Here is a 26,420-nt window from a genome sequence, read left to right as displayed (position 1 = left end):
GGCTTTTAATTGGGTGCTGAAAATTCCATAACAGGTACCTTACTTATTGGGCTCTCTCTCCAGCCCGAGGCTCATAGAATTTTAACCTGATGGATAATGAATCTACCCTTTCCATCCTCACTGGCATCATTTCACAATTTGATATTCCCAGCTCACTCAGTAAGTTAAGACAAGATGACATCCCTGGGACCCTGGCTAAAGAGCTGCTTTTTAACCATATGAATAATCACACTACTACTGAATGGGGCGAAATGTGTTACAGCAAGCCAAGGAAGGATAGCTATAAAATGACGCTGGGCTAAAGTTGTGACCACAGGAGAGAGAATCAACATATGACATGGAGTTTGGAACCAATGAGTCCTGTGGCTTTTTAGACCAGACCTCTGCAGTTAGGGAAGGCTTCCTGTCTCTGGCATCCAGAAGATTTCATTTTAGCCTTTCATATACATCCCTGTGGTCCTTCCAAGCCCAGGCGACACCCTAGGCTGAGACCAAGCTCTTTCCATGCTTGACTCCCATGTCTGATGATACTTTCTCTTTTATGCCAATAGGTCATTCCATTCCAATAACCTAGAGTGTCCACTCAAAGCTTTGGGTTTGTTTTGCTTCTTAATGCTTCCAGACATCCAGACATCAGATGGATTCTTTCTCCCTCTTTTCTGGCTTTGTTCTTCCTTCCTTTCCCTGACAATAGGAAACCAAGCATCTTTCCTTGCCATAGGCAAAACAGTGTTTCCTGCCCCACCCCACCCCATCTTTCAAGTTTTGGGATAAGCCAGCTCCAAAGCCTGAGCCTTTAGCTACCACTCTAAGGGGCTCATTTTCACTCTTACATAGTTCAGGACCCAGCCTAGGGAATGGTGCCACCAAAAGAGCCCTTGACACCCATACTTGGAGGTCCTGCTCAGTGCTCAGGGGCCAGGGTTTTCACTGGACCATGTGAGGCTTTATGTCTAGATGTTAACAAACATCTTCTACGTACTTAGAAGGCCCTCTCTACAAGTTTTCATGAGCTTGCAGTAGGGGTGCGTGAGATCTAGCTAAGAATTAGGGGGTTTCCATTAGTGACATTATAAATATTCATATTTTGAGGAAATAAACAGTATATAAGACAATTTCGCTTGAGAAAGACACAACATATTGAGCCCATCAATGTACCCATAGATAAAACAATTACATAGAAAGACTAGTTTCTGAGGGGGTCTTCCACCTCCACCACGGCAAACCTAGTTCTGTGTTGATGCTCAGTGCCTATCAAGCACACAGTCAAATGTGGTCCTCCACTGGACAGTTTTCTCCACCTGACAGTTTTCTCTTCACATTTGCCTGTGAGGTCCCTCTCTAGCTTCCGGTCTGTGCTGTTCTATGGTAGCTCTCTCCAGTGCTTGGTCTGAGGACTCCACACTCTCAGAAATTATTGAAGTGCCTAAAGAGATCTTATAGTGTAGATTTCCTCTCTTCATATTTATTCTATCAGAAATAAAACTGAAGTTTGAAAATATTTACTTGCAGATGCATTTCAAAGCAACAGTAATACGCCTGTTATATGTTAGTCTAACCTTATGGGAAGTTTCTGTCTTCAGAAAAATGACACGCTATAGTCAGAAGATTGCCGTCACTGTCTGTGTTGCGAATTGTCTCACCTGTGATCTTCTACCTTCTCCCAGTGCATTAGCTGCTGTGACTCAGCAGTGTGAAGAAGTGTGGGGAAGTGTGGATAAGGGGAACAGCCTCTCAGGAATGTAGCTGTTCTTCCTTAAGACGTCAAGGCTTGACAAGTGGTCGCTTCCAAAGGTCACTGCAGCTCAGTCTGAAGCCACAACCAAATAGCACTGTAACCATATTAAGGCTCGTTGATCTAATTTTGCACTTTCAGTGGAGTTTATTTTTAACCCTCGCATGATTTTTATAATAGTGGACACCGTTATTTGTAAAATAGCTCCCTTAAGTTATATGACCTCACAAAGTGATCAGTGTAATCACACAATATTAAAATGACAGTCAATAATATTGATTACCAAAAAGTCTGGTGGATAATTTTTTTCCAAATTAATTTTGGCTTTAAATATTGTGGTTTATCATTGGCAACATACATAACAGCTATTAAAAAATCATGTGTGTGTGTGTATGTGTGTGCGTGTGTGTGTGTGTGTGTGTGTGTGTGTGTGTGTGTGTGTGTGTGTAGGCGCCAGTAGAGGCCAGAAGATGGCATTGGATCACTTGGAGCTGGTGTTACAACTGGTGAACCACCTGAAATGGGCACTAGGGACCAAACTATAGTCCAGCTGTACGAACTCTGAACTCGCCTTCAGCCCAGGAGGTTTTCCTTTTTAAAAGTTAGCATACCAAGTAAAGGGCTTCATTACGGCATTTGCATACATGTTATTATACTGTGTTCTTCTTCATCCTTCCCACGGGGCCTACTCAAGCCAACCCTCCTTCCGCATCAGAGTCTTCCTCTACACCAAATGTTCCCCTCTTTTCTCACATAGCACATGCCTTTCATTACATGGAGAACATTGGATTTGGGGGTTTCTATCTTTGGATGGATTTGGCTTTTGTAAGTGCAGCCTGCATACTTAGTTCTTTAATTGAGGAATCTTAATGTAAGTTTTCTTTCTTTAATTTTGTATAGTCTAAGAATTTCATACATATATAATATCTTGATCAGATTCACCCTCTAATTCATCCCTCATTTCTCCCTACTTGTCCTTCCCAACTTCGTGTGCCTATCTTAAACGATTTACTTATATTTTACATGTATGAACATTTATGTTTATGAGCATGATGCATGATGTATGTGCATGGTATCTTTAAAGGCTAGAAGAGGGTGTAAGGTCCCCAGAAACTGGGGTTACAAGCAGTTGTGAGGTACCATGTGGGTGCTGAGAACTGTACTTGGTCCCTCTGCAAGAGCAGTCAGTGCTCTTAACCACTGAGCCACCTCTCCAGCCCTTCATGTGCTCATTTGAAAAAAGAATCTACTGAATCCACTTAATGCTGCCTGTAGGTGTGTAGACATGGGGCCATCTACATAGCATGGGCAGCCTCCCAGAGAATTAAGGTAATGGGAAGAACATAGTATAGTAACATGTATGCAAATGCCGTAATGAAGCCCTTTACTTGGTATGCTAACTTTTAAAAAGGAAAACCTCCTGGGCTGAAGGCGAGTTCAGAGTTCGTACAGCTCTTGCAGAGGACTATAGTTTGGTCCCTAGTGCCCATTTCAGGTGGTTCACCGGTTGTAACACCAGCTCCAAGATGCCATCTTCCGGCCTCTACTACTCCCTTACCTAGAGAGTAGCCTGTCACCATGTGGTGACAACAAGGGACTTAAGCACACGATGTCATCTGCAGATTTCTGTCTTCATTCAGTTATCTGAGTCTTGATATTCCTGATTAGATAGCTAGGTTCCAAGCAACAAGGATCAAGCAAGGAAGGGATATTTTCAGCCATCCAGACTGTGTTTCAATGGCTGACATATTATTACTAATGGATGCATCAGTAATACAATGCTCCTAGGCATACCCCCAGCCCTTCCACAAGAAGCTTCCAGAACTCTGACCTTTTGGGTTTATATGGAGGCCTTGCCTTCTTCATTGGCTATTGGTGATGAACTCCACCTTATCATGACTCTTCCTCTGGGAATTTACCCACCTTCTAATCAAATCACAGGCTGTCTCAACAACTCTCACCTGATACTAACAAGGGTCCCCACCTTTCTCAATATCACACCAAAAGACACATCACTTCTGGCTACTTCAAGGACTCTAGTCACTTGTCCTAGGAGCCAGGGATGAAGATATATAAATATATGTTTCGTTTCATGATCACTGTATCAGTCTTTTAGCTGTTCTTGATCATTACCCTAGGAGGTTTAATCACCAGAATGAGAGCAGAGAAACTTGAATCTCCCAGCATGAAATTAGTCCATCCAGTCTCCCATCACCTTAATCCAAATTATTCTGGTGGGTCACACTGGCCCATCCAGTCTGCCCAGGATGTGTGGTACTTGGTTGTACCAAGTGATCATCTATTTGTGAATATCTCTGAGTTTTTAGATCACACTGAATGTTCTGGTTAGTTACTGTTAACTTGATGCAAACTAGCGTTGTTTGGACAGAAGGAACCTTATTAGAACTGCACTGGAGGTAGGCCTGTGAGGCATTTTCTTGATTAGTTATAGATCTGAGAGGACCCAGCCTACTGTGGGCAGTGCTACCCTGGTGTAGGTGGTCCTGGAATGTATAAAAAAGCCTTGGGGGCAAGCCTGTAAGCAGTATTCCTCTATGGTCTCTGCTTCAGTTCCTGCCTCCACGTTTCTGCTTTGAGTGCCTGCCCTGACTTTCCTTGGTGATGGACTATGCCCCAGAATGTATAAGCCAAATAAGTCCTTTGCGTTCCAAGTTGCTATTTGGTCGTGATCCTTATCACAGCAATAGGAAGCTAACTAGAACATCCGTGGCACCTGTTACCCCGTCAAAGGCATGCCTGACAGCACAGGAGCAGCAGTGGGGCAGTCTTCCACAGAATGAGGAGGAGGGCAGGCTAGACAAGCCCGCTGAGGGCCGATGTGAATGCTGGCCTCTGCAAATGGGCACACTGGGCCTGTGTTCCCGGTCACATGCTTCAAACAAAGGAAACATTTGACAGTCCTCTTACAGTGCCACATTCTGGTTACAGTATTGATAGCCGCCTTCCCTCCGGGCATTTCTCGAGGGCCAGTGACAGCTTTGTCCTTCACTGGGACATCTATTCCTCTCCTCTGATCTGTATTGTGCAAGATCGTCTGTGGTTAGCACCAACCTAATCAGATGTAGGCTCTAACTGCGCTCATGTAATTGACAGACTGCAATTTTACAGTCAGGTATTGATTTACCTACTAAGTATAGATAACAAGAGACACAATACAAATGTGTTAGGAGTACAGTGTTTGGAACTACACAACCTAGTTCACATCCTGGTCCTACTCTATCTGGACACATAGATGTCTCTGTTCTCTTAGGTATAAAATGGGGATGATGACAATATCCATCTCTCAGAGGTGTCCTGAGTATGAAATAAATCAATATAATTAAGGTGTCTGAAGTGCTGAGCACAGCATAAATGTGAGTTGTTCTTATTAATCTCTTATGAGAAGGTAGACAATACTTTATTTCTACGTCTATGTTGGGCCTATTAGTTATAGCTGCATAAAGCTCCCTATGTCTAGATTCAATTACATTTTGCCTATGTCTCTGTCTATATCTACCCTTGCTTCTGTTCATACTCATACAAGACAATAATTAACTATAAATACACTAACATGACTTTATTGGTGGTTATGTACTTAGAGTGGAGGGCCCCACTTACGCACAGACATTTCTTTCTTATCTGAAAGGCTTTACAAGTGTCAGTAAAGTGGTTGCTGGGTAAAGACCCAAGAGATAGGAGGAACCCTGGGGCTCACTGGCCAGCCAGCCTACATCATCTGGCAGGTTGCAGGCCAGCACAAACCCTGTCTCAGTCAATACGGTGGATGATGCCTCAGGAACAGCACCCCAAGTGACACCCTATACTTCACTATTTCCTGGGTAGATGCTAAGTCAAGTATTTTGCTGGGACCTATAAACTGCTACTTACCTGTCTCTACAAAATGTCCCCTACCCTCCCAGTTCTTCAAACCAGGAGCTCAATGTTCTGTCTCTTCCCCGTCCGTCACTCTGGCACTCAGCAGTCAACAGCCCCTGAAGTCTCTGGATTCCCCATTCTTCAGCCATCACTCCCCCGCTGCCTTCAGCTTGCTACCGATTTCTGAGCTCACTGTAGCTGACCCTGTGGCTATTCCAGGCATGCTTTCAATTTGGACATTTTAAAAGCAATCTAGCTCTAGATCACAGCTAGAGAGGACCTTCAAAAAGAAAAATCCAATCATGTCCCTTCCTTCATAAAATCCTCCGGTGGCTCCCCACAGTTTTCAGAATGAAGCTCGGCTTAGCATTCAAGGCCATTCATAAGATGGCGGTCACAGAGCCCACTCATATCATTCCCCACCTCTGTCTCATTCTGTTCCCTATACTCCAGTCAAACTCCACTTAAAGGTCCCAAAGGAAGGCTCTTCTTTCTCCAGGCTTTCTTCTTGCCTTGTTCCCTCTTCTGCTGGCCACACCGTTTTGTTTTAGGTAACTCTGAATTGTGCGAGCCCAGCTCAGCTTTCATGCCCGAGAACCCTTTCCCAGTCCCACCCCGGTGGGAATTCCCTCCCGTGGTGCTATCACTAAGTTCAGTGAGGGAGGGCAAAAGCTCCTTCACTGTCTTGGACTTGAAGAGCAGGAAGGGTATCACTGTCCTTCCTGTTTTGTTCTCTCCTTAGTGAAGTGTCACCTGTATGCCACACAGGAAGTTTAGACTCCCAAGAGAGCTCACCTGGTGGTGAAGGGAGGGAGTGAGTATCCAGAGAGTAGCCTTCTGACCTGCAGGCCACATTTTGGAGTATATGTTCTTTTCATTAATCAAATCAATCCACATGAACTAAGCAAATGGACTTAAGACCCTCCATGTAAAGATATAAAGGGGAAGGCATGATTGAATCTGACATAGTCTTAACCACATTCTCTTCCTCTGCCCAGCTTCAATTTCCACTTGCTTAGAGCCTTTCCAAAACTCAGATTCTCTTGTTAGACTACTGTTTCAGTGTGTGTGTGTGTGTGTGTGTGTGTGTGTGTGTGTGTGTGAAGAAATAGTGCAGGGAATAGATGGTATATAAAATATGTGTTTAATTTGATTCAGGCAAATGAGATTGTGACTCCAGGCAGGAGGGCCACAGAATCGACAGATATATTCTTATTAACCTGATCATCTCTTTAAAAATGGTGTTTTCTGACTTATTTCCACCCCCCATGAAACTGAAATGGCATTTGCATTATTTTAAGAGGCAGATATGAGCATTTTAAACAACAACTCAATCATTAAATCTAAAAATAAAGTCGAGGTTTTATGCTTCCCATTGTTTTTCTGCTGGCCCCTTTCCTCCTCTTCATTTCGGCAGGGTTCTAAGCCTCACTCCCCAGGCAGTGCCTTGTTCCACAACTGCACCGTTATTAAGCAGGTACAGAATTGAAGGAGATAGAAATGAACGGGAGCTGAGCATCTGCCGCCAGCCAGCGCCTGCATGAGTCTCACATCTATTTTCCTAGCAAGACGCTTCTGGGAATACACACCATTTGCTTCCTAAGCTGCAGGTCAGGGGCCTGCTGATGCTTTCAGGCCTGCAGGCTCCTTTGGGGAAATACATCTCTCAGGAACACCACACTGAGATGCAGTTAGAAGGTGGGAATGAGGGGCTGGACAAATGGTTCAGTAGTCAAGAGAGCCTGCTGCTCTTGCAGAGGACCTGGGTTCGTTCCCAGAACCCATATTGGGCTACTCACAACCACCTGTAACTCCAGGTCTGGGGGATCTGATGCCCTCTTCTGGCCTCTACAGGCACCTTCATGAATGAACACACACACACACACACACACACACACACACACACACACACACTTAAAAAGAAAAAGATAAGAACTGGAATTCCATAAACGAGGTCTTCCAGATTCTCAAGGTGGAGGTGAGGCCTGCTTTCCTATTGGTCTGTCAATAACTGATGAACACATGTTTAGGAAGTGTCATGTTAAATTAAAAGGCTAAATTCTAAGTAGGTTTCCCATCACATCCTTCTGAAGACAGGCAATTTGAAGTTTAATCCCTTCCTTTTCCTACTTGGCATACGATCAAAGCGAGGCTGCAAATGCAGTGTAGAAGCCTTTTAGTTATTTCTTCCCATGAAATCAAAATGGCATTTGCGTTCTTGAAAGAGGCAGATGCCTGAGCGACTTTCATGACTCAATCATTCAATCTAAAAGTGCAGTTTCTCTGCTTCTCGTTTTTTCCCATCAGCCATTTCCCTCCCCTGCCCCCCTTCTTCCTATTTCACTCAGGCTCTGTGTCTCTCTTCCCAATCAGATGACACCAAACAGGAGGGGCCTGAATGAGAAAATTGTATGCAAAATTCTCGTCTTCGACTTTCTTGATATTCAAAGTTAAAATGACTGCCTTAGTCCGACCCCCCAAATTCAGGATGTGAGATAGATAAAGGAAGGAGAGCCTTTCCAAAATGAAACCTAACAGTCAACCCCGGTGAAGGCTGAACCAGATTTACAAAAGCCAAACTATGTGGCCACAGCTAACACTGAGCATAATTTTGGATTTCCATTCTCTACAACAACTAAATTCCCACTTGGGAATTTGTGAGACAGAAAATATATGCAGCTCAGGCTACAGTATGTTTCTGCCCTCTCGAATCCCCTTCTATGTATACTCATTTCTTCTTACAGTAATCCCCTGAGACAGTTACAGAAACAGGGAGAAAGAAAGGGGTTAGGGGTAGAATGAATGCTTGTCCAAGGGGAAGGGGGGCAGCCGTAGCTACAGGCAGGAAATTCCTCGCAGAGAATCTGGCTCCCGGCCTTTTAGTCTGAACGTCCAGGCTAGCTCACCCACGGCAGGGGGTAACAGGGATCTAAGACAGCTTTCACCTCTTTGCTGCGTCTCATCCGAAAGGATAAACACAGCCTTTGTCTTCAGACAGTTTTGACGGGGCACATCTCTCACGGAAACCTCTTGTGTAATCCTAGGAGAAATGACAGGAAATCCAAAAGAAGCTGCGTCTATGAAAAGGAAGAGAGTTGAGTTGATAATGTTCAGGTAAATACCCAGGAGTGGTATAGCCAGCTCCCGTGGGTTTTGTTTGTTTGTGTTTGTTTGTTTGTTTGTTTGTTTGTTTTGAGAGCCTCCATACTGATTTCCATAGGCGTTTCCATAGTTTCCATTCCAACCAGTAGCATCTAAGGGTCCTAAACACATCATTAAATGACAGAAAAGCCCACATAACGTATAAATAATGTAAACCGTGAGAATTTTACGTGGGTGCCTCAGATTAGAAACAACTGAACATCGTCTTACAGTGACGAAACTGCATTTCTTCTTCAGTGTGCATGTGCTCCACACATACGTTCAATGTTTTTTTCCATACACTTGATTTAGGTCTCAGACCCTTGCCAGGCAAGTAAGACGGTTTGACTAAGGATTCCACCGAGAATTATTTCTCTTTGTGTGGCATAAATGAAAGTGTGGAGTGAGGCAGGGAAGCCGGAGACACTGGGAACTCATAGTGACCACTGTAATTAGAATTGTTATATAATGCGTTGTTCAAGCCGGGACACTGAAGCTGGGGGTTGCCGTACATTATGCTGTGACCTCAGGAATGTCTTGGCATGCCGATTTTGTGGTCCCCAACTGACTGATCCTCTGAACCAGAGATCCCTCATCTATGTCCTCCGGGTCCCTGCAGAGACCTAGCCCTCCTCTGTACAGATGTGCAGGCTTCCTGGGCTAAGCTTAGTGTACACCAGCATCTCTCTGCCCAAAGCTGCGTATTTCAAGGCTACTGAGGGACGGACTATGTTTTAACGGTGGCTGAAGTTCCTAGGTGGGCTAATGAAAGGACACTGGTTCAATTTTCAGTTACAGAGTCTGGGGGCTTAGCACATCTCTTAGCTACTTCCCAAGAGCACAGAGGCGTTGAATATTTTCACTTTTCACAACCAGCAGGAACTACTGACAGCTACTGGACTCCCTGAGGATGAGCTCTGTTCAGCAGCTTCACACAGTAGGGCTTGGGGGAGCTCAGGGCTTGGGGAGCTCAGGGCTAGGGGAAAACGCAGGCCTGAGGGCCTGAGCTCTAACCTCAGAACCTACAGAAAAACGTCAGGTACTGTGGGGCACACTTGTAATTCCAGTGCTCGGGAGGCAGAGACAGGAGGATCTCGGGGGCTTGTTGGCCAGCCAGTCTACCCTAATAGATGAGGCCCAGGTCCCAGTGAAAGACCTGATTTCAAAAAAAAAAAAAGTGGGTAGTGACTGATGGCTTACACCCCCCCCCACACACACACACACAAAATGTTTTTAAGGAGAGTACTATTTAAATTAGAAAGAAAAGTTTCCATCCTGACACCAGCCTGTCGACAAGAGGCTACCACCACCACCAGCAGCAGCAGCAGCACCAGAAGCACCAGCATCTTCTCTATACCCTCAAATGCTGTCGGACGGGCATCATCTTGGGTCCCAAGCCCTTGCATTTACTAATCAATTCACAACTTTCCTGTCCACAGAAAATTGGCATTCCCTAAGTCTAAGGTGAAAAGATCTCAGACTGGAGCATTTGACACTTGGAAGAGTTTACTCACATGCTGAAGAGTTTTTTTTTACAATAATGCTGCTGGCACTCGTGAGGATGGTCCTTGGGAGTCAGTGGTCTTCATCTCGGCACTAACGAGTGCCTTTGGAGTTGTGGTTCGTTACTCCAGCTAATGTCTTCATTTTTTTTTATAATTTATTTCTTTATTTTATGTGCATTGGTGTTTTGCCTACATGTAGATCTGTGTGAGGGTGCCAGTTCCCAGGGAACCAGAGTTATAGACAGTTGTGAGCTGCCATGTCGGTGCTGGGAATTAAACCCAGGTCCTCTGGATGAACAACCAGTGCTCTTAACCTCTGAGCCATCTCTCCGGCCCTAAGGTCTTCATTCTTACAGCCACTGTTTGCCCTTTACCGTCTCACTCTTACAGCAGCCCATTGGATAGGCGGGACACTGTGTTAGAAGATCCCGTGTCCGACACATTAAATGGCGTAAGATCTTATCTGCGCTGATGAGCCATGTGCCAGCATGCCTTCAGGTAAGCCTAGGGCAATTTCTTTTGTTTCCTGTCACTTCAGTGGCACATCTGAGGCTAGGCAATGCATTCCTAAGAACGATACCCTCCCCTCAAGACATGAAAATAAACATCGGGTTTCCAAATCTCACTTGGCTTTCCTTGCTCCAGAGGTTAAGCTGCCCCTTGGCATTCCTTGGACCTCTCTGCTGAGAGATGATGTGCCAATGACCCACTGCAAACCCTTGCCTGGAAGGTAAATAATATTATAAACCACAGCTCAGAGCAGCCACACGGCCAACAGCAGAAATGACACTAGACCTTGGGTGGGACTTGATGCACAAACAGGACGAAACTCAAAGTCATCTCGGCAGTGTTGAAAATCAAGGACCCTGGAGCTGGAAGGTGGCTCATTGGTGAAGAGCATGGACGGCCCCCTCAGAGGACCCAAGTTTGGCCTCCGGCACCCAGGGCTTTATGAATGCTAAGGCAGCAGTCCTTCCTTTCTGTCAAATATCCTCGGCAGCAGGAGTTGGATTTTCTATTTCAGGAAACACCGTTTCACTCCCTTCACAGGGGTGCGCCTCGCCACTTGTCTCATTAAAGAGTCACATCTGTCTCTTTCCTACAGTGTCTGAAGCCCTTCCTATTTCTGCTGAAGACATCAGCCTCTGTCTCAATAACACCAAAGATGTGTCCATCCAGTTCCAGCTTGTTGGAGTTATTCTACTAAATGTCGTCTTTAGGCTCCCTCCCACGTATTCCCCTGGCTCACATGGGGGCCACCGTATAGGACATGTATAGGACAGTCGTATGAGGCTTCCTTTTCATCTCAAGCTTGCATGGTTCCCTCTGCCTCACGAGTCTCCTTATCCCCTTCTTCCTTGGACAACACTGTCTGCTATGTGGGGAGGGAAGACGTTTTGAGTCACTGCCACTCCCAAAGGTGACAGGTAGTAGGTATCTTGAGCCCTTGAATTGCCAAAGATGGATGTATCTCACCATCACACAAGAATGGCTTGATAAGAGGACCTGGTTTAATGAATGCTTTGATTTGGGGCCAATGAAATGGCTAAGTGTGTAACTCTGTTGCTCTGTAAGCCGGACAACCGCAGTTCAAATTCCAGAATCCCAATAAAAGTAGAAGAAAAGAACCCCACAGAGTTTTCTTCTGATCTCCACGTGTGCTGTGACATTTGCATACCTGACACACACACACACACACACACACACACACACACACACACACACAGACACACACACACGTAATAATAATAATTAAAAAGAACTACTTTATTCCAGAACCTGTGCATGCAAATGTGCAGATTTGCAGAATCGTGCTCCTGGCGGTGGCCCCTAGAACCTGCATGTGTGAGACAAGGCAAGCACACTAACAATGAGCCCATCTTCTCCTCAGAGTCTGCCATGTTCTAGCCAACTGTCTTATACCATGCCCTCTATGAACCAATAGAAGCATGACTGTCACCCGATTTTGTCTTTGGGGGATCACAGCTATCCCCTGTGTTCTGGAGTTCAGCAATAGACACACAGTTTATGTAGGGATATGTGTTTTTTTTTAAACCCCCATTCCTGTTTCCTGGAAAGCAGGTTAGCAAACCACAGTTAATTCCAATTTTTCTGCCTGTTTATGCAAATAAAGTTTTATTGGACCACATTTACTTTCATTTGTTACATATTAAAACTTTGGAGAACAATGCAGAGTCAAGACATGTGGCCCACTAAACCTAAAATATGTACCTTGATGGATCTTCTTTAAAAAGCTGTGAGTGTGTGTGTGTGTGTGTGTGTGTGTGCTCATGTGTGCATATGCACCTATGTGCACAAGTGTGTGTGTGTATGTGCATGTGTGTGAGTGTGGACATGCAGGAGCACTTGTGTGTGTGCACAAGCACCTATGTGTACTTGCAGAGGCCAGAGGAGGATGTTGAATGTCCTAATCTATTACTCTTCACCTTATTCCTTTGGGACAGGATTTCTCACTGGAACTGGAGCTGTTCTGGCAGCCAGAAGTCCCAGGGTTCCTATTATCTCTCCCCGCAAATCCCAGAGTTGGGGCTATAGGCCCATACATGACCACACCCAGTTTTTTTTATCACAAATGTAGGGGATTTGAACTTAGGGCCTCCTGCTTGCATATCAAGCATTCCTCCCCACTGAGCCATCTCCTCTGCTGACCTTCCTGGTTCTTTCAGACCCCTCATGTAGAGCAACCAGGATATCTGATTGGCTTGTGGTACCTTTTCCTATATTTGAGGCTGCGGGTAGCTTTTTTCATTTTGTTCCTGCTATTATAGAGAGACTTTATTAGTGACAAATCAAATTGTGGTGGTTTGAGTAAGAATGGCCCCCATAGGCTCCCATATTTGAATGCTTTGTCATCAGGGTATGGCACTGTTTGAGAAGAATTAGGAGGTGTGGCCTTATTGGAGGAAGAGGGTCACCAGTGGTTGGCTTGGAGGTTTTAACGGCTCATGCTAGGCCCAGTTCTCTCTCCTTTTTGGCCCAATGGTCAGGATGTAGCTCTCAGCTACTGTTCCAGTGCATGCTCCCCACCATGATGATAATGGATTAAGCCCCTGAAACTACAAGCAAGCCCCTAATTAAATGCTTTCTTTTATAAACGTTGCCTAGGCCATGGTGTCTCTTCACAGCAAAAGAACAGTGACTAAGACACAAATACTTTCTAAGTTTGCTATTTCAAGCCAGAAGTGCATCAGGGACTTCTTGTGGAGATTATATGAGGTTGAAATGCATGAAATTGCATTTCATGAAGGTCAAAAACCATTGAATATTGGCAATTTTTTTTTTTTGCAGTTCAACCTGCAAAAAATAAGTGAAAACACGGGGCACTAGGAAACAGAACTGACAAACCAAGGAATTCTTCCACAATGCACTTCAAAGAGATAAAAACGAACAACATTTGAAAGGCGTTTTGTACAAAATTCATTTCTTCTTCAGTACCCAGGAAGGGGGTTTATAATTGCACACCAATTTTGATAATAATTGGGCACTTTTCACTGTAACAGGGGTGTTTGGCTGGTTTCTGGTGGCCTCATCAAGCGCTGGGGTGCACAAAGTGACTGAGAGACATAGGCATGAGGTTGTTAGATCACAGATTGATGGGACCTAAGACAGCAGAGAGCAGAGAAACCATCCTGCACTCTGTCTGCACAAGTCTTTGCTGCATTTTCTCAAGGAATAGTGACCATGGCTGGGCTCCTAGGTATTTGGGGGAATCAGATTGGGGGGATGCTGTTCCAAAATGTTGGCTGTGGGCAGCTCATGATTAAACTGCTTTCTCAACAACCCTCTAGTCTTAGGCTGCCATTTTGTGCATGAGATCAATAGACATTTAGACATGCTTTTTTTTCCTTTCATAAAGATAAGAGTATTGGATTCTCCATTTTTTCCCTACTGTTTCATCCATAGAAATGCTTTTTTAAATTTCTTTTATTCTTTGAGAATTTCATGTATGTATACAGTGAAATACGATCATATCTATTCCCCTTCTCCCTTCACACTTTTCACCATAAACACACCCTCCTTCCGACTTCCTGTCATTTTCTTCTTTGACAGTCCACCCAGTGCAATTGGTGATGTCCTTAAGTGCACAGATGTGGGGCCATCAACTGAGGCATGGGACACCACCCAGTGGTCTTACCCCCAAATAAGAATGATTTTCTCTCCCTCAGCAGATACCAACTCCTGAGAGCTCCTCTGTAAGGGATGGGGTGTAGAAAGCCCCTCCCTCAGCCGTATGGAAATTTTGACTGGCTTGATCTTGTTTGGGTGATCACAGGTGTTGTGAGCTCATGAGTACAACATCCATGCCATGTCCAGAAGATGGCATTTCCCAGCAGTCATGTTTTGGGTCCTTACTTCTGCTCATGACGGTGATGGCATCTTAGCACCAGGGTATCATGTAGTACTTTGAGTTTATACACCATTCATATGTAAGATGTCTACCTTTTGGGCTGGTTACTTCACTGATGTTCCCAACCCTCCCAGGTATGTAGGCAAAGGGTGGCTATCACCTTTCAGATACAGAGATTTAAGGATCTATGAGCTAATTCCTCTACTGAGGTCAATCTTTACATTAAACTTTAGAAAATTTACCACCCAAGTTACTTTTTCACGAGGAAATAGTGCAGCATTTCATAAATGCATGCCCCTGCATACAGGAGGAGATGCCAAGTGTGGTCATCAAGAGCTTAGGGCCATTACAGCATTCTAGAGTCCCAAAGAGCCAGGGATCCACACCGAGTTAGCTGAATGGCTGTGAGCATTATGGAGCAGGCATTTTCCTTAAAAGGCAAAGGTCACTGACAGGCTGATCATGCCCATCACCTCTTTAGAGAGCTGTAAGAATTTTGCAGAAGTAATGAAAAATACAGTCACGATTTGTGTGTCTTTTTGGCATTGGGCTCTGGGCAGTGTCTGCCTACAGTTAGCTCTGTGAAAGGCTGGTTGTGTTAGATGCTGATTCAGCAGAATGAGTCACGGCACAGAGCTTCCTTCACTTCGTGCAGCAAGAAACAGGAGTACCGTGGCGATGTTATTATCATTTACTTGCCAGCAGCCTGTTCGCTGCCTTCCTGGCCTGTGATTGACAAAACTTCATCTTCCTGGCCTGTGAGTGACACAGAACTTCATCCAGACAAGGAGGCATCCAGTCTGCAAACCCTTGATAACAGAAAAACATTTGCTGGGGGACTTCGTCTTCTTTTTTGAATACTGGCTATAATTTTAGAGGGATGCATGGACTGCTGGAGCCTTTCACTAAGCCCTTATCCACGTGGGTCATCTACTTCCTCAGTTGTGGAAGCAGACAAAAAAGGGGGTCGATTTTTTTGCCTTTCAGTTAAAAAGCTGTGGTCTAGCTGCTGATGTTAAAATATTTGGGGGTATGTTTTGTGAGGCCAAAGAAAAGATTTTAAAAGTGTATACTTAGTAAGGATTCTAAGTAAGACCTTACTGGATCTTACTTAAAACCTCCAAAGAGAAAGGGGTGGGTAGGATTCTGGATCCGTCTGAGCACCTGAGCCTTGCTTCCTGGAGAGGGCAAAGACCAGGAAGTCAGAAATTTAACTGTTGCCACTTTACACAGAACAGTAGAGTGGACGTGGCTGTGTGGCAGTCCAGGCAAAGGCCTGAGACTGTGAGTGCATTCCCCATAGCTCTGGTGTCACCAAGACCTACAAAGTGCTTTATGAGCTTTTCTAAGAGGTACACAGACATGGCAAGAAGAGGAAACCCAAGGAAAGCTGTGGCCAGAACAAGGAAGACAGAGAAGAGTCTTCACAGGAAGCATAAGCTCTCCACGCCAAGGGCAAAGGATGCAAATGAAGGGACCACCAGCCAAGGATACAGTGATGGATATCTGTTTGGCTACATTTAAACAAGAGCATCCTTTCCCAACGACCACACCTGAATGCTCTGACAATGTGCAAGGATTTTCAATTCAACATCCATCTGGAAGTGAACTGACTCAGAAAAATCCTATAATGACGAGGGGAAAAGCCAGAGGTGGCTAAGATTATGATTTTAAAACCAGCTGGCACCGTATCATGAAAAATACCAATTTTGCTAAGAACAAAAATAAAGGCTATTATTGCATTTATGTCCATGAGTCTATGGTCCATAGCTCTCTAAAGCTCACAAAGAGGATACAGTTGCCGTGGGAAACCGTTGGCGGGTTGGCCCCATTTGATCTTAGCTCTCCACCACCTCCTCTCAAACACAAAGCTTTTCAAAGCCATTTAGATGACACACAAAAATCATTGTTGTTCTCCGAGCGCTTTGTCACATAAGATCACAAATGCTTTTTAAAATTATTATTGGCCCAGCACAAGCATCTTCTACTTTGCTATTCTTGAGTAAGAAAAAAAAAATGAACCATTTAGCTGTCTGACGATGGAGTGATGGGTCAGCAAATGGATGGAAGCATTGCTTCCCTATCCAGCTGCTAAGACACAGGCTCCTCCCCACTCTTAAGGTCTGATTAGGTCGCATGCTCAAACCAGGCAAATATAATACCTGCTAAAGGGTGAGAGGGAATTTAAAAGTGGCCTGTGAAACAGAAGACAGTCCACAGGTGTGACGGTACCACCATGCCAGAGACTAGGTCCCTTTTACCAAATGGAGAGGATTTTGGAGAGAGGACAAAAGTGGAGCCAAAGTCCTTCCATGTTTAGGAAGTAAAAAAATAGTAGGTCAAGATTTGGTTCATAGGCTGCCGAGATGACTCAGTGGTTAAATCGCTTATCACCCCAGCAAGGGGGCTGGAGTACTGATCTCTCGAACCTATGAAAATGCCAGGTGGGTGTGGGGGCCCACCGGCAACTCCAGCCTTAGAAAGCAGGGACGGCTCCTCAGAGAAGTGGGCAAAGAGACTGGCCAAAGCAGCCAGCACTGGGTTTGGTTGTGAGCTCGTGCCTCAGCTAATATGAAAAAAGAGCCATCGAGGATGATGCCCATATATATATATATAGTCTAATATGCTCTAGGAGAATTCTGGACCTCAGTAGTGCTGGTTATAAAGTACGTTTTGCCTTAGCACTAACTATGAGGAGAGGGCAGAGGTAAGCCCTCCCACAGGAGAGGCAGCACCTGTGTGAAGGAGTACATGAGATGGCCATAGAGCAGGCTCCATGACTCCTCCATGAGGCCTGTTCATCCATCTGGACCCGCTGAATCAGGAGGGATGCATTTCAACGCCACTTGCCATTTGTCCATTCTCTTGGATCTTAACAGCTATGCAAGGTACAAGGTCTTTCTGACAAAATGCCACTTTGGGGAACCCTTTAAATACAAGCGCCTGCCTGTGTTTGAAAGGAGCCTTCCCAATCGCTCACAAATAAGGAATTTCAACTGTAGCTAGCTTTCCAACGCGATAGCGTGGGACCTATACTTCTGTCTATGGGAATTCTCTGGGCTCCAGTAAGCCAGACTTTAGGCTGAGCATTAGCTCCGATTTATCTCATCTTGATGGAGCCTGCACTTCCCAGGTGAGTTCAAGGAGCAGCACACATGTGTGGTCTCCTTTTGAGAGCGGGACAGGGCCAGAGACAGCTGAACGCTGACGGGTAGCGTGTGCCAGCCACTGGCTGATACTTGAGTTCTCTTCCTCTGTAACTAGATGAAGTTTCATCCAGACATCCCAGTGGCTCTCACGTGGAAACGCAGCACAAATGCAGCCTGAGCACAGAAAGGGGCTGCCGGAGAGGATGAGGAGGGAACACAGGTTCCTTCCCTCAAAAGAGTGACACAAAACAGAGGTTAATTAGAAAATGAAAGACGGCCAGAGCTGCTCTCTTCCTCTGTTCCCAACTCTGGTTGTTTTCTTCCAGGGCTGTGTTGGCCTTCTGTTGGGCCAGACATCTCTGTGCTATCCCAACTGGACTCCGATTTCCACAGTTACCCAAATCTTATCAGTTTTCTACCCCGGAAGCTTGGTGATCTAGATAAATTACCACCGTGGGTGTAAATCGTCCTGCTGCCTGGCTTCCCTTGGGAGACTGATTTACAGTGTGGAAATCTGATTGACTGTAGATGAAATGTCATCAGCTGCTTCAAGTTCCCGCCACCTGGACTTCCCCACCGTGATGGACTTGAGCTGTGAGCCAGAGCACACCCCTCTCCTTTAAGTCCCTTTCAACAGTGTTTTATCCCAGCCACAGGACACAAACGAATACAGAAATCTACAAACTACACTTAGCTTTTGAAGATTATCCCACTAATGTCCATTATAGCAAAAGAGAGTCCATATCATGTGCTGAATTCAGTTACATGTCTCTTTAATCTCCATTAGCCTCTAATATTCATTCCTCATTTATTGACACTGGGTGGTATACAGGTCAGGTCTTTTGTGAAATGTGCCTTTGGGATGTAAAGCACGGCTCACCTGTTTCCTCATGAAAGGTTTGTGGTGCATCTCCGGAAGGCTGCTGCAAGTATTTTAAATCCCTCTATCCTTCATGTTGTAGAATATTAAGGTGTTTTACTTTTGTTTATGTTGTATTTGCTTAACTCTGTGAAGCTATGTTACGTTACCTGTCTAAAACATCTCATGGTCTAATAAAAAGCTGAACTGAATGGCCAATAGCAAGGCAGGAGAAAGGATAGGCAGGGCTGGCAGGCAGAGAGAATAAATAGAAGGAGAAATCTGGGAAGAGGAGATTAAAAAGGAGGAGCCAGGAGGGGTCACCAACTGGATCAGGCCCTCTGAATGGGTAAGACAGTTGATTGGTTTGATCTGTATGGGAGGCATCCAGGTAGTGGGACCCGGTCTTGTGCTCATTGCATGAGTTGGCTGTTTGAAACCTGGGGCCTATGCAGGATCGCTTGGCTCGGCCTGGGAGGAGAGGACTGGCCCTACCTGGACTGAGTCTACCAGGTTGATCTCAGTCCGCGGGGGAGGCTTTGCCCTGGAGGAGGTGGGAATGGGGGGTGGGTTGGGGGGAAGATGAGGGCAGCCGGAGGGGGGAGAACAAGGGAATCCGTGGCTGATATGTAGAACTGAATTATATTGCAAAATAAAAATAAAAATTAAAAAAAAAGGAGGAACCAGAGAAGGAGGAAGACTCCAGGGGCCAGCCACCCAGCTACACAGCAAGCCACAGAGTAAGAGTAAGATTTACAGAAGTTAGAGAATGAGAAAAGCCCAGAGGCAAAAGGTAGATGGGACACTTAAAGTTAAGGAAAGCTGGCTAAACATAAGCCAAGCTAAGGCTGGGCATTCATAATTAAGAATAAGCCTCTGGCCGGGCGGTGGTGGCGCACGCCTTTAATCCCAGCACTCGGGAGGCAGAGCCAGGCGGATCTCTGTGAGTTCGAGGCCAGCCTGGGCTACCAAGTGAGTTCCAGGAAAGGCGCAAAGCTACACAGAGAAACCCTGTCTCGAAAAACCAAAAAAAAAAAAAAAAAAAAAAAAAGAATAAGCCTCTGTATGTGATTTATTTGGGAGCTGGGTGATGGGCCCCCAAAAGAGTGAAAGAGCCAAAAAAAGGAACCCCAATACTTTCATGTCTAGTTTTTAATGTCTAAATAACCCCTAAAAACCACTGTTCTGTCTACCTTCTGCCCAGTCACACACCTCAATCCAGTAGAGCTGGAGATACTCAACTTGGAGTATGTGCTAGTACCACCAAGACCACACCAAACCAAATGAGCCAGAATGTGTGGAGCAAGGACATTTGGTAAAGCTTCTCAGATCGCTGTGATGCATAGCCAGGGATTCTTTTGTTTTTCTCTTTGAATGGCTGCTAAGTTTTCTTAGTGGAATGTGATAATTCATATAGTTAGGAGACCTTTCCTTTCATCCTACCTCGTTTAAAACTGATCAATAAAAACTGAAATGTGGAAGGAGCTGTTATCTTTACTGTAGCCCACATCCCAATAATGTGGAATTCATCATCGTCAAATAGACACATGTGGGTATGTTAGCCATAAATAAAAAAATGCCAAAGATCCCCCTTGGAGACATACAGACACAACAGTCTTGCTATGGAACGTTTCAAGCTCAGATGTTTGTGGTTACATCATTATTTGTTGTGGGGGTTGGTGAAGGGTACAACCTATGGCCCCCCTTCACTAACTGCAAGCAACACCCCACAATTATGATAATGAAAACAGTGTCTAGACAGAGCTAACTGTCTCCACACAAGGGAGGAATTATCTCCTGTGGAGAAGCACAGCTGGATACTTCTCTGATCAAACTATTCTTCACACCCACTTGCATGTGACTAAACTCTACTTGGCCAATAAAACCATTGAGATCCAGGGTGTATCCACTGCTTTTCTGTTGCTGTGACAAAACACCATGACCAAGGGCAACTTCTGCAAGAGAAAGTTTCTCCTGGCCTATGGTCCCAGAGGGTTAAGAGTCCATTACAAAGAGGGGCCATAGGGGTATGGAGGCAGGAGCAGGTCATTGAGGAGTCAGATTCATCATAGTGAACAGGAAGCAGAGAGAGAGCTATCTGGAAGTAAAGTAAGTTTGTGAAATATCAAAACATGTCCCCAGTAACATACATCATCCAACAAGGCTGCATCTCCCCAAGCAGTGTTGCTGACAGGGGACTGAGATCAAATACTTAGGCCCATGGCGGACATTCCCGTTCAAACCTCCACAATGAGAAAATTCATGTTGATAATTGCTAGCATGGTTTTTGGGCCATATTGCTTTTGGAGTCTATTTTCTGTACTGAGGGGCTTTGTTCAAGTGACTTTGCTTTTGTTCCTCTCAGTTGTTTTTTTTTTTTTTTTTCCATCTGTAAAATGGGAATGATACGAACAGACCTTCTCTGGGGTTGCTGAGAAAATTTAATGCGATCATTTATAAAAATGTGCTAGTATCTAGTAGCTCTCTGAAAAGGGTTGCCTAGTGAGCCAGCTGACATGAAGTGATATGTTAGTACCTGATGCTGTAGGAAAGCACTTTGATGATGTTACTGGCTGCTGCTTTTGATCTTATAAATTGTGGCCCAGAACGACTGAAAGTCTTTGTCAAGGCCACAGAGTTGGGCTATGATGGGCGTAGGAGTAGTAGCCATGCTTGCTCCATCCCCAGCTTTGAAAGGATAAGGACAGTTCCAGGGAAGTGGGCACCCTTGGCCAGGTTAGCTCCGGACAGTGCTGTTAATAGGCACAACTTGGCAGTATGCGTGAGGTGATTTATCATTCTGAATTAGAGATGTCAGTACAATACCACTCAATGGAACATTCAAAGGCACTTGTTCCCTTAAGTGCTATCCCCTGATGGTAACTATTTATAAAAAGAACCAGGAAACAATTCGGGGATATTTTAATCTATCCCTGCAATGTGTGTTCACACTCAAGTGCTGAACCTGTAACGAGATGTCCAATCTTCATGGTTAAAGGCCTTTTGTTGAAGATAAAGAAAGACAAACACAGTAGAAATGAATACTCTAGGATAGGAGACTGTCATGATAATAAGACACACACAGCCAGGTGAGCTAAATGCCCAGTAACAAGCAGCCTAGAAGCAGTCCTCAGGCACTGAGCAGATGCGTTTGAACCTGAGAAGGTTGGCTGTCCCTGCAGAATTATATATTAAAGGGGACCAGTGGGACCTTGGAAAATGATTTCTTCTCCTAAGAGGCTGTAGCTTCTCACAAAATACTAGGCCAGGGAGGTTTATTCATTCTCCCCAGGTGGGCCACAGCCCATGCTATCTAGTCCCTTCAGGGAAGAATTTGGGGAGGTTTCTGGTTACACACACACAAAATGAGGAAAATGCTTAGTTCAGTGTGTGTGTGTGTGTGTGTGTGTGTGTGTGTGTGTGTGTGTGTGTGTGTTCTTAAGCCAAGAACAGAGCTTCCATCTCTTAGGGCTATTCATTGGGAATTAGCTTGACATTTTTAACAGGTGCATCTGGCCCTTAACAGGTCTAGACATATGTCGAGTTATGGCATCTGTCCCCGACTAACAGGCCCGAGACTCCAGGCCTGGCTCTCAAAAGCAAAGCCTTGTTTTCAATCTCACCCACAGGTGGCCTTTGCAGGACAACACTAGGTTTTCCTACCAGAAACACAGACCCTTAGCACTTGTGCCTGGGAACGTGTTTTCAACAAGCTCCTGAAGGTATAAAGCAATTATAGGTTCTGCCCCTCCTCCCAAGAGTGTGCTCACAGAGTTAAGAAGCTGAGGTGGCCCCTGTAACAAGTGTCAAGTGAGGTCTGAGTAACTGAGTTGGACAAAGGAAGGGACCCACATGACGTAACAGCATCAGTTAACACATGAGAAATGGTCTCCACCTGTTACAAATGGGGCTTAAGGGGAAGAACCGAGCTAAACAATTTTTCTCATTTTGTTGTTTTTGTGTTTATTCTTATTAGTGATTCTAATCTATTAATTACATATTGAGAGGTTACTACACATCAGACATTATTCTGAAGATATTATAAGGTATCCTCTTTGTAATTTTATCAATAGACTTATGAAGTAAATATTATTTCAATTAAATTTCTTTTTAAACTGATACATAAAACAAAAATTGTACATATTGACAGGGTCCTGTGTGATGTTTTGATACCTGTAAATACTGTGTAATATTTAATATATACTAAGCATATTTGTCTATTCAGACATCATCTCTCAGGTGATCTGTTTGAAAATCTCCCAGCCTTTTGAAGATTTATTTACTCATGTGTGTGTATGTGTGTATGTGTGAGTGAATGCCATATGTGTACAGGTGGCCATGGCGGCCAGAAGAGGGCATATGGTCCCCTGGAGTTGTAGACAGGTGCTAGCAACTGAATTCAGGTAAATTCTAAGAGAAGCAAGTGCTCTTCACTGCTGACCCATCTCTTCAGCCCCATCTTCCAGCCTTTTGAAATGAACTGCATGTTATTTTCACCTATTCCTACAGCCTGTAAGATAGATATTGCTGCCCCATTTTACAGACAAAGCGAATGTCTTGTTATGTCAGAGAATTAGTAAACATCTTCCTCTAAGTCCCATAGTTGACACATAGGTTGGATTTTACATCTGAATCCCGTACCCTCAGCCACTCTACTACTCTGCCCCATGTTATCATTTATGGTAATTGTCACAGGTCACCAAATAGAATGGATGCACTGTGAACTTAGGGTTCTTTTCTCTCTGGGACATTTCTATTTCCCAAGGCTAGTGATCCAGAACACCTAAATTCAAAACATCTAATTGCCTACAAAACTTTAAGAACACACATTTCAGAACAAAGTATTATCTCTCTTAATGATTTCATATGCTTATCAAAAAAAGAACCACTGAGCCGACACCCAGCTTAGCTTACTGCTCAGTTACTACAGCTACGAATGACCTAAAACATGTCACACAGGCGGTCCAGGAGAGAGTGGTGTTGTCTTACATCCTAAGTTCCCCTGGAGAGACCTTCTCTCTTCACCTACTGGAAGGGTTCCTGCTTCCTTCTGAATCACACTGTGAAACCACACTGCTTATGGACCACTGAGGTAGAGCTCAGCAGAACAATGCATCTTTATGATTCAGTGATGGGGACATAAGTAATCTTATACCTGAAGTCACTGATGGGCTGAAGCAGACAGATCAATTTGGCAGAGAGAGGCATGGAGACCCTTCCTGGCTGTCAATGCAAATAGAGCTTCACAGTCTTTCCAAAAAACCAATTCCAGAGGCAAAGGAGAGTCCTGGCTCCCTGTCAAGCCTGTCATTTCCAATAAATATTAAACATATGAAGCAAAACCTAAGCCTTCATTTTGAAGATAAGCAATCTTAAACCCAGAGCAAAAGTGATACTCAAAATATTCAGGAATTGTTCTGTGTGGGCCCTGCTCGGTGTCACTGTTGGGCAGGAAAAAAAATGAACCTTAGTGACTAGATTGTGGGGAAATAATCATAATATTTAGTTGAAAAATCTTAGGAGCTCAAAGGTGGCCATTTGGCTCAAGATAAGAATCCTGACACTTGGCAGGGTAGATATTGCCACCCATCAAGGTCCCTGTCCTGGCTCGTTTTGTGTGTCACCTTGACACAAGCTAGAGTCATCAGAGGAAGGAGCCTCAGTTGAGGAAATGCCTCCATGAGATCCAGTTGTCCGGCATTTTCTCAATCAGTGATCAACGGGGGAGGACCCAGCCCATGGTGGGTGGTGCCATCCCTGGGTTGGTGGTCCCGGGTTCTATAAGAAAGCAAGCTGAGCAAGCTAGGGGGAGCAAGCCAGTAAGCAGCACCCCTCCATGGCCTCTGCATCAGCTCCTGCCTCCAGGATCCTGCCCTGGTTAAGTTCCTGTCCTGACTTCCTTCAGTGATAAAGAGCAATGTTGAAGTGTAAGCCAAATCAACCCTTTCCTCCCCAACTGGCTTTTTGGTCATGGTGTGTCATTGTAGCAGTAGAAACCCTAAGACAGGCTCCATAATGAACAATATCACAGTAGAGACACTGCTGGCTTAGTTGTTCTTCTATTGCTGTGACGAGGCACTGTGACCAAGGCAACCAACGCTTACAGAAGAAAGCGTTTAATTGGGGGCTTGCCTACAGTTCAGAGATTGAGTCTATTATCACTACAGCAGGGAGCATGGTGGCAGGAGGCTGGTCCACAGGCAGAGAGAGAGAGAGAGAGAGAGAGAGAGAGAGAGAGAGAGAGAGAGAGCTGGGTCTAGCATGGGCTTTTGAAACCTCAGAGACCACTCCCAGTGACACACTTCCTCCAACAAGGCCATATTCCTAATCTTTCTTAAATAGTGCCACTCGCTGGTGACTAAGCTTTCAAATATATGAGCCTATGAGGACTGTTCTTATTTGAACCACAACTGCCATGTTCTTATCCTAGAAGAGAAAGAGAAGACCATGACTGTCTAGAAGGCAGCCATCTGCAAACACGGCCTCCAAACATTGGTGAGTAGAAGAAAAACAATTGCAAGGAATCTCCACAGACCAGAATGTGTGATTGTCAGGCTGACTTGAAATACGACAGCGTTATAGCAGACGTTTGGGAAAACAGGAACTTGACCATTCCTGGATGGTCCTGAAGCCTTTGCTGGTGAGGGAGACTGAGTGACCAGTTCTGCAGTGATGGTGCTCTCCTGAGTCATCTAGGTAGAGGGTCCTCCACTGTACCCCCTAGCCAAACTCACCTCAAGCTATTCCTGCTCACCTTCTTCCTGGAACTCTAGTTCTCCCCTGCAGTTTATTTGGGGAAATAGTATATTATCTCAGTCATCAAGAATTTGGGGATTTAGGGAAATAATAAAAACTCAACCTTTATGGTGTATCTGAAGACACTTGTTTTCCATAAAACATCCCAAGTCTGTTTCATGTGTCTTATCCATTTGTAATGGGATTAGTTGCTATAACATGGTTTAGCATTTGATGATGCCCTGTTTTATTGACCAATACATGTTGGCTTTGTTTTCTCAAATTATGTATCAGGTCCCTAGTGGAGACTGGGTCTTAAGTTTTTTACATTCAGATGCATACCCAAGAATCTCACAGACCCCCTCATCTGTGAGTTTTTGTAAAATTCATAATAATAGCTACATCTTACACTTTGCTCATCTGAGATAGAGCCCAGAACTCTAAATTTTACACAGCTGCCTAAGAATTTCATGCAAAGGGCCCCAGGCCGTATTTTGAGGTACAATGCTGTGAGCATACAGTTTTCTGGGAATGTAATAAGGATTACCTGGGAAGATCTATTCAAAGTGTCCATTTCAAGCCTCCAAAACCTGAGATTCAAATTCTGTGGGCCTGGGATGGGCCCAGATTACTCTGATCCAGGCAATCTGAGCATCAAATTGGAGAAAGACCACTCACATGGGTACTCACTAAGAGTTTATTGATAAACAGCTTAAGCCATTTGAAGATAAACACATCCTGAATTTGACTATGGAAAAATGTGTTCCTCACTTCCGTTTTTCTCGAGGCAGCTTTGCAGTTAGAAACATGAGATTTTGGCTGTGTCGTTGACACAGGCAGTAAATAAGGAGCCCATTCCTGAGTTATTGCTTTGAGTCTCTGAGGTGGCATACAAATGATTACCATGTAGCGCTTCTATGAGAGTTAAGGATGAGCCGTGTGAAATGCCCAGCATATAGCATATTATAAGCAAGAACCAGCTATCAGAAATGGCCATTATAAATCATACAAGAAAATCTTGTTGCTGGAAAATAAACCCATAAGGTTTCCA

The 26,420-nt window shown here is 44.6% G+C and overlaps 1 protein-coding gene across 1 annotated transcript in view; it reads right to left on the bottom strand.

Moving 5' to 3' along the window:
* Positions 1-26,420, bottom strand: part of Rcan2 (regulator of calcineurin 2) — a 237,400-nt gene that overhangs the window by 25,282 nt on the left and 185,698 nt on the right. The window lies entirely within an intron of this gene.

Source organism: Peromyscus eremicus, chromosome 16_21 (genome assembly GCF_949786415.1).
Source record: "Peromyscus eremicus chromosome 16_21, PerEre_H2_v1, whole genome shotgun sequence".
Classification (NCBI taxonomy): Eukaryota; Metazoa; Chordata; class Mammalia; order Rodentia; family Cricetidae; genus Peromyscus; species Peromyscus eremicus.
This window is presented reverse-complemented; position numbering and strand designations above follow the sequence as displayed.